Below are 9,267 nucleotides of genomic sequence, written 5' to 3'. Positions count from 1 at the left end.
AAAGCCTTTGTGTATGAAGCCAATCTTCAAGACAAACCAAAGCTTGATTTGTCTTAAATTTAAGTGAATTTCTCCAGGGATTGATTACCTTCTTTTCATTACTAAATATTGATTTAGATGCAATTTTAGAGATAGGAATAGCTAAAATATCGCAAGCCATTGATGCCAACTCAAAATACCTAAGTGAACTCTTACTCCAATACTCCAAAACATCAACATCTAACTTTATATTAAGGTTTTGCTCCTCCAAGTAAAGATCTAACTGAATTTTCTCATTTTGAGACAGTTCTTTTGCTCCTCCAAGTAAAAATCTAATTAAGTTTTCTCATTTTGAGACATTTTTTTAACTTAAAAACTGCTCATAATCCTCAAATCCATTACCATCATCATTTTCTGCACTTATGTTAATTGGACTATAAGATTCAACCATGGAGGTGGAGGAAAATTTTTCCTTATATTCAGCAAACAAGGCATGAAGAGTATTCAGAATAGAATTAATACACTCCTAAGCACCATTCCCATAAAGCTTATTAAAACAATACTCCTCTAACCTTATCTTGTAACGGGGTCCAACACAACAGCACAAGACAAAATCATATTACATTCAGCCCAATATTTATCAAAAATTATCAAGTTCCCTACTCATTGCCATCAAATGTCTATGAATAAATGTTTGAAGTAGGGTGTTTGGTGGTAGAAAACATCATAAAAAATGTTCAAGAATTTATGAAGCTTATCATCCTTTCCCACTCTTCCTCCGAAAGCACAAACATTTTAAAATTGCTATCCCTCTGCCTCCAGTGTTATAAAACTTTCTTATAAAAAATGATATGCTCAAGCATCAAATAAGTTGAATTCTATCTCATACACATGTCCATCTTCAATCTTTTGGTAGTGTTCAAATGAAAACTTTTTTCAGCATTTTCATAAAATATGTTCTTCCAAGCAACTAATTTCTTTACACCATTATAAATTTTAACAACATCATCGACAAGTCTCAAACCAAGTTGCATAATAAAATTCAAAATATGACTACAACAATGAATTATAAAATAAAAAATCACCACCACACACCAAAGATTTATATATTGAAGATCTGAATTTCAAAGAATTAGTCATTACATCATTATAACTTGCATTATCTAATGTGATACTAAAATTTTATGATCAATAGCCACTTCATCTACCAAAGATAATCCATTAAAAGGAGGTGTTAAAATGAATAATCATTTTCTGTAATTTCCAATAGTTATGAATCCAATGAGTAATTATGCACATGATGAATTCATCACCAATATGCTCAAATCTCCAATTACCAAATGTTAAACAAATCCTACCAAGTGCACGGGACAATTCATGTTTCACATAGTTAGACAAAATATCTCTTTTAGTAGTATGCCTACTCACACTCTTAAACATAGGGCTTATAGATTGTGTAAAGAATCTAAAACCAAGTTCTTCAAATATAGTAAAAGGGTGTTTTCCATACATAATAAAAACAAAAAGTGCCCTACAAGAGTCTTGTTGATCAAATTTATAATTTTTAAAAGATGTAGTTCCATCAATATTTGATTGTGTGGTTACCTTATACTGCCTAATGTCCTACTTCATACGAATACGACAATGTGTTAAATGACACCCTTGATTTATCTTCTAGGATCTTATTATAGTGATTGCACTATGCCTTTTCTGAATGAATTTCTTCCATTTCTTCCCACACCTTGGATGTCAATCTTTTTATAGAAGTTTGGTCATACTCTTGATAGTCATCCTTTGGGTCTGGAACCTCCACTCATACAATTGCACTTTTACTTGCAATTGACATTTAAATTATCAAATAACCTGCATGAAAATTCCAATTTTTTCAAACAAGTCAAGCATATATTATATTAAAAAAACTAGATGATTATTGTTAAAATAAGTTTTGTGAAAAAATTAATTACAAAAACTAAAATAAAGTGATAATTATTGTATGACAAATTGACCCCCCCTATATGTATAGCTTTATAGGCTCTAAGGCACTGAACTGAAATGATTTTAAATATAAAATTAACAAAAAAAATCAACCAAATCAGATATAAAATGAACCGAAAAATCAACTAAATGAAATGATTTTAGATATATAATGAACAAAAAAAAATTGACCAAATGAAATTATTTCATATATAAATTTCAAGCTGAAGTGATTTCAGATATAAAATGGACCATATAATCAACCAAATGAAATGATTTCAGATACAAATTGAAACTAAAATGATTTCAGATATAAAATGAACAAAAAGATCAATCAAATAAAATGATTTTAGTTATAAATTTCAAACTGAAATGATTTTAGATGTAAAATCAACCAAAAAATTAATAAAATAAAATGATTTCATATATAAATTTCAAGCTCAAATGATTTCAGATAAAAAATCAATAAAAAATTATTTTAGATATAAATTTCAAGCTGAAATGATTTCAGATATAAAATCAACCAAAAAATCAATCAAATAAAATAATTTCAGGTATAAACTTCAAGCTAAAATGATTTCAAATATAAAATGAACAAAAAATCATTCAAATAAAATGATTTCAGATACAAATTTCAAGCTGAAATGATTTCATAGATATAAAATAAACAAAAACTAATCAAATAAAATGGTTTCATATATAAATTTCAAGCTGAAATGATTTCAGATATAAAATGAACAAAACCAAATGATTTCAGATATAAATTTGAATTAAAATGATATCAGATGGTGTTCTTGTCACTGGTTGGTGAACTAGAGTGGATGGGGAGAAAGAGAGTAACCTCTATTAGTTACCGCTTGCTGGAGTGCCACTGGCCACTGTTGGGGATGGGGACACTGCCTTTAACTCTATATCAGGTTCAGAGAATGGGAGATGGGGCACTACCTTGGTAGAGAGATGAATCTGCCTTGTCGCAGAAATGAATATGCTTTGCAAGTCGTTGGTTGCTGCTATTGAGGATGGGGTCATTGGCTCGCCACCACTATTCTTGTTAATGTAACTGGCAGGCGCAATATTCAAGTTTAGACTTGCTAGAGAATGGGAGATGGGGCGCCGCCTTGCCAGAGAGATGAATCCACTGCTTCGCCGATCACCCCTCAGTTGCTCACTAGTCTAGTACTCTAGTTCTGGTATGATGCTATCTGCCATAGAATAGAAGGATTGAGGAGGGAGAGTATCAAATGAGAGTATGTAACAGGTTGGGGGGAGAGTATCAAGTGAAAATTAGGGTTGGATTTAGAAAATAAAAAATATTATTATAATTTTAATAATATTTATTTATTTATATATATTAGTATTATTGGACTGGGGTTGGCTCGGTCTAGGCTTTCATGTAAAATCTTGAGCTCAACTTGGAATTAAGTCGGGCTTAGATCATTGGTTCTAATCCTGGGTCCATGGGCCTAATAATATGTCCAAGCCCGTTTGGGGCCGGGCCAGGCTGTTGGGCTACCTGGTCCATGAACAGGTCTATTGCTTGCTAACATGTCTTGTTGGGACATGTTATATATTTTTTCACCACACTAACTACATGTGAAATGTTAGGTTGTGTGCAAACCATAGCATACATAAAACTCCCAGTTGCACTAGAATAAGGGACATGCGATTAGAGTTGTCAATTGGATTGGATTTGGTCCAACCTGGTTCAATCTAATATTGGTCCATTTATAAATGGATTGGACCAAATCCATACAAACTAAGTCCAATCCAGTCCAAATAAAATGCAAATGGAATTAGGTCCAATCCAATCCAAATTGAATCAAACACCAAAATAACATGAGAAATCTAAAAAATCTGTACTACTTTAAAAAGCACGAATAGCCTCAATAATATTTCTGAAATTTTTCGAGGACAAAATTTACCCTTCCATATTTAAATTTATTGAGAAAAAATAAGGGCAAAAAGGTAATCAATTATTAATATTAAATGAGTTCAAAAGATACAATTATAAGATATTCAATGCATTCAATTTCTTCCCATTAAATCCAACTCTTAAGGTATTAATTTGCATTCACCTTCATTGAATTATATATTTAAGGCATTTTTATTTCTTTTCATCATTAAATTCTATTAATTAAATCCATACATAATAAAATAAATCCAATAGCATAAAAACATACTTTTAAAATCTACCTAAAAAAATAGTATTTTCATCTAGGTAGTGTGGTAAGAAATTAAATCATTTTGGGTCAAATAGGCCAATCCATGTTGTCACAATTAAGTAAAAAAAATTCAAAAATAGATAAAATGCAAAAAAAAATATAGAAGTTAAAAAAATTAGGAACATTTTTAAATATAGATATATATATATATATATTTTTGACATATTAAACAATAATAAGTATGATAGATAATAACTGTTTTTATTAATGACGGAAATGGAATGTAAAATTTAAAACCAATTAGAAATAAAACTATTTTCCTATTCTCTCTCATTGAATCTCATATTAAGGTATATTCTCTTATTAAATCCATAAAATTAATTTTAATATTATAAAAATAAATATTTCAAAAAATAATTTGAAAACATAACTATTTTCTTCCCTCCCAATGGTGGGTAAGCAATTCAACCATTTTGGGTCAAATGGGCTAATAAATAATGTTATAATTAAATAATAAAAAACTAAAATATATAATACAAAAAATAAATGAACATATATCTAATATTGAATTTTCATTATACTAAACAAAAATCAGCCTATAAATGAAATGATGTCATAGTCAAATAATAAAATTTTTAAATAATAGAAAACATAAATAATAACAAAAAATAGAAAAAAATTAGGCGCATATCTAATGTTACATATTCCTAAAAATAGATATTGGGAACATCTCTAATATAATACATTCATTATTAATGATGGAAATGTAATATAAAATTTAGTGTGAACCTAGAAAAGAAATTATTTTCCTTTTTGGGTTGTGGGTTAGTTGTTTGGGTCAAATGCATTAATTGATGATATGAGAGTTAAATAATAAATCTTTCAAAAAATAAAAAAGTACAAGTAATCAAAAGAAAATATAAAAAATTATATATTAATTATGTCAAATAGAAAGTATGATAAGTAAAAATTATTTAATAATGTAAATGATATATAATTTAAAACAAATTCGAAATTAAAGTTATTTTCTTATCTAGTTCGAAAAGTTGGGAGCATTTATAATGTTATATATTCATCATAATAAATAAAAATAATTGTTAAAATAAAATTTATTTTTATTTATGGCAAAGATGGAATACAAAATTTAATAATAATAATAATAATAATAGTAATAATAATTGTTATTGTAATTTCAAATTTCCACATGCAATGCATGTGCACATTTACTACAAGCATTTGAGTTTGTTTTTAATAATATTTTTACTTTTATTAATTTTCAATTTTATCTTAATTTTGATATGTCTAAAATTCAAATAATTAATATGAAAAAAAATTCTCACACGCAATGCACGTGCTTAATTACTAGTATAAAAAAAACTACAACACCTTTTGCAATCCAATCTGGTACAATTAAAATGTAAAAGATCAAATCCAATCCAGTGAATGAAAAAAAGTACTTTTGTAAAAGTGCTTTCATAAAACTACTTTTGTAAAAGTGCTTTTGAAGGAAGGGGAAATCCATCATATGGATGGCCGAACCATGCTAGATGGTTGGGCGAAATTTCAAAAATTTTCTTTTACCCTTCCGGGAATCGTATTCCTAGTTTTAGAAAAACTACTTTTTCTAGGATCATTTTTGCACCGAAACTGGACCAAATTTGAAACCAACAAAAAGGGAGAAGTATACCTAATACGGATTCCACTAATGTAGCTCCCAAAGTGGTAGTTCACTCCCAAAGAGAGTTCCAAAACCAACTTCTACTAAAGATGGCACAGCTTGAATTGAAGTTGGTTCAATAACACAATTTTTGGCAAAATTGTAATCCAACACCTTGGATCGAACAAGGGATGTGAGCACTAAGTTTCTCTGCATTTTTCTTGCAAAAGTCAGATAGGGAACTGATCAATATTAGTCCAAGAAGTGGAGGTCAAATTAGGGTTTCTAGGGCGGCAAGAATAGAAAGAGAAATGAAAGTAGTGTGATCTGGACATCGTAAAAGTACTTCTCATAAAATTACTTTATATAAGTTATTTCATAAAAATACTTTTGTAAAATTGCTTTCATAAAAATGCTTTCGTAAAAGTGTTTTAATGCTAGCTTCAATTTTGATCAATTTCAAATTGGACAAGGGTTTGGCCTCATGATCGGATTATTAGGAATTTGATTTAGGTCTAGTTCAAACTAATAAGAATATGGACTAATATATTTTGGACAGTTTGTGTCAACATGTCTCTCATTTGAAAGAAACCATTTATCTATTTTTTTGCATTTTTTACAATTTTTTTTTTATTTTCTTTTGTTTTAAAAATAGGGAAATTGTCTAAAATCCACCATCACTTTTTATGAATTCTCTTAAATTCAAAACTTTTCAAAACTTCAAAAATTCACCATGTCCGTGAGATAACGATAACTTGACTAACGGCATTGCTAATTTACAATTTTACCCTTTATTATGTTCGACCCATTTTGCAATATCCCAAAATTAGCCCGTCATTCTCCAACCCAAAACCCTAACAGTGAGAAAGCATTGGCCGCTGCTTCTCCCATCGGTCTGAGAACGTGAAGATTTGAGATTGACTAATGCTACCAGAGAATTTGCTGCTACATCTTCTACCATTGGCCGCTGCTTCTCCCTTCGTCTAAGAACGTAAAGATTTGAGATTTGATTATTGACTGATGTTAATAGCACCAGAGAATTTGTCGCTACTTCTTCCACCATTGGCCGTTGCTTCTCCCATCGTCTGAGAAGAAGAAGTCGAAATCCCGGATCCGTTGTCCTGGAATGCCCCAGAATGATCAAAAGCAGGGGTTAAAGAAACCGCCTGCTTCGATTTAATGCAACCCATTACTGAGCGAAACTTGAGGACATCGACCGAATTGGAGAAACCCCAGAACGACCCAGATCAGTTGTGTCTATGAAAATGCATGGTGGCAGCCATACGAGTCGTCGCTTCGTCTCGCTGCTCAAAACCATTTGTACTCCTCTCTAAACGCTTTCTTCTTTCACAGATTCCCCGCCACTCCCCGACTTTGTCCGAAATAGTCATCCTTCATCACTACTCTCACATTCAGTCCGAGTTGTCGTGCCATGTGCATTAAGGTTGAACCCTGTTCGATGTGGGTGTAGCGATATGGAGACTCCGCATATTCACCGCTGAACTCGTCTTCCAATTTCAGTGACAGCCTGACATGCTACCAACGGAGATGTCACCACTCTTTCTTGGCTACGACTACGAGCACTGGTTCATCGTTATGGCTAAGCCCGATGGTGAAGGTGCCACGAAGTAGCAAATGATCGAGTATTGCATGCAAACCCTAGTCAAGGTTATCAGGAGGTAAAGACTAAGAGCACGATATAGGCAGGTAGAACGGAATGATGATATTGTAGTTGCTGAAGTCAAGATTTATTTCTCTTTTGGGTTTTAGATAATGAATTTCGCGAACAAAAGAAACCACTTAGTTGCTTTGTTTTTTTATGGGTAATTGGATCAATTGTTTTCTAGTAGCGTGCTCAGTAGGGTCTGCAACTTTTAACCATTTCAACAAGTTAATTATTCCTTTCTCCAACAGGACCCTACCTCCCCGGTAAATCTTCTTATACATGGATTATGTTGTTGTCCTGCAAGTTTATAGCATGGTAGACCTTAAAGAAGGTTCCATGGTCCAGCAATCGATCTAGCTCTTTAGTCTCCTCTGTTCTTGTCCACCATTGAAGTGATTCAAAATACTTCACAAAAACAAAAGCTTCTCTTTTTGGATCTAATTAAACACCGGAGAATACGAAGAGCAGGAGGCGGAGGAGGGGGAGGCTAGAGATAGAAACCTCTGATGATCTTCTTCGCTGGACCTCATAAATTAGGGCAGTGAGTTGGAGCTCCTCTCATCTTTCTACATTCCCCGGGAAACCGGAATCGAGAAAATCTTATATTTGAGCGATTAAGGGCATTTTAGTCATAAAAATATGTTTAATAAGGCTGACTGGTCATTCACACGGGCAATTTGGTCATGAAAATTGTATTTATTCTGTCAATAAACAATAATGTACTTTAACAATGGTGAGTTTTGGAAAACAAAACCGCACTTACATGGGGATTCCCTGGATGCTTTGAAAAGTTATGGTGAGTTTAAGAGAAATACTTAAAAGTAATGGTGAGTTTTTTGATAATTTCACTTAAAAATATAAAACAATAATCATTGCTTATCTTGATTAGATTAATAAAGGTGCACACTATTAGAGAGAGAACTTTGGGTTTTCCAAGGCCTCTTATTTTAATGCATGTTATTATTACATTTAAAAAAGACATTTAAGAGAGAGAGGCCTTTGGATTTTCCAAGACTTCTTATTTTAATGCATGCTATTATTACATTTAAGAGACAGAGAGAGAGAGAGAGAGAGAGAATAGTAATAATATAAATCAAGGTTTTTAAAATTGAACTAGACAACGAATCGGACAAAGGTCCGGTTACTGGGTCGAATGGTTCAACCATTCAAACCAAATGGGTTGCTTGTTCTAACAAAAAAATGAAAAAATAAAAAATGGCCAAAGTCGTTGGACGATTCAAACAGTTTGACCACCCGGGTCAGTGGTTTGCTGACCAAACCAACGGTTTTTGGTGAAATAACAATTTTGGGGTAAAACGGAACTGGTCACCTAGCCTGACCGATTCATGGCTTTTTCGGTCCGGTCCGGTTTTGAAAACCATGATATAAATCAAATAATATAAATAGGTTCAGGTTAAACAATAAAAAGATTATTAATTTAAAAATCCACTAAACTTTCAATAAAAGTAAATATTAACAAAACATAGTAAATATTAAAAATGTGTTTCAATTCCCCTTAAAAATCCAACTTAATAAACTCTGATAAAAATAAGAAATTTAAATATAAAAATATTAATTAATAGTTTTAATAATATTTTTAGATAATTATGAGTTGAGGCTTTAATAAACGCTAATAAAAATTATTAATTGATAGTTTTAAAATACTAACAATTAAATAAAAATCCGAAAAATTCTAAAAAACCTAAACATAATTAAAATACTAAAAATAATTAAAATTTTTAAAAATTAACAATATTTTTTATTAATAAGGGTATTTACTAAAAATAATTAAAAATTACAATTAATAGTATTTTATTATAAAAAATAAC

The sequence above is a fragment of the Nelumbo lutea genome, chromosome 1 (genome assembly GCF_056320005.1).
Source record: "Nelumbo lutea isolate HS-2025 chromosome 1, American lotus-T2T, whole genome shotgun sequence".
Classification (NCBI taxonomy): domain Eukaryota; kingdom Viridiplantae; phylum Streptophyta; class Magnoliopsida; order Proteales; family Nelumbonaceae; genus Nelumbo; species Nelumbo lutea.
Note: the sequence above shows the minus strand (reverse complement) of the source record.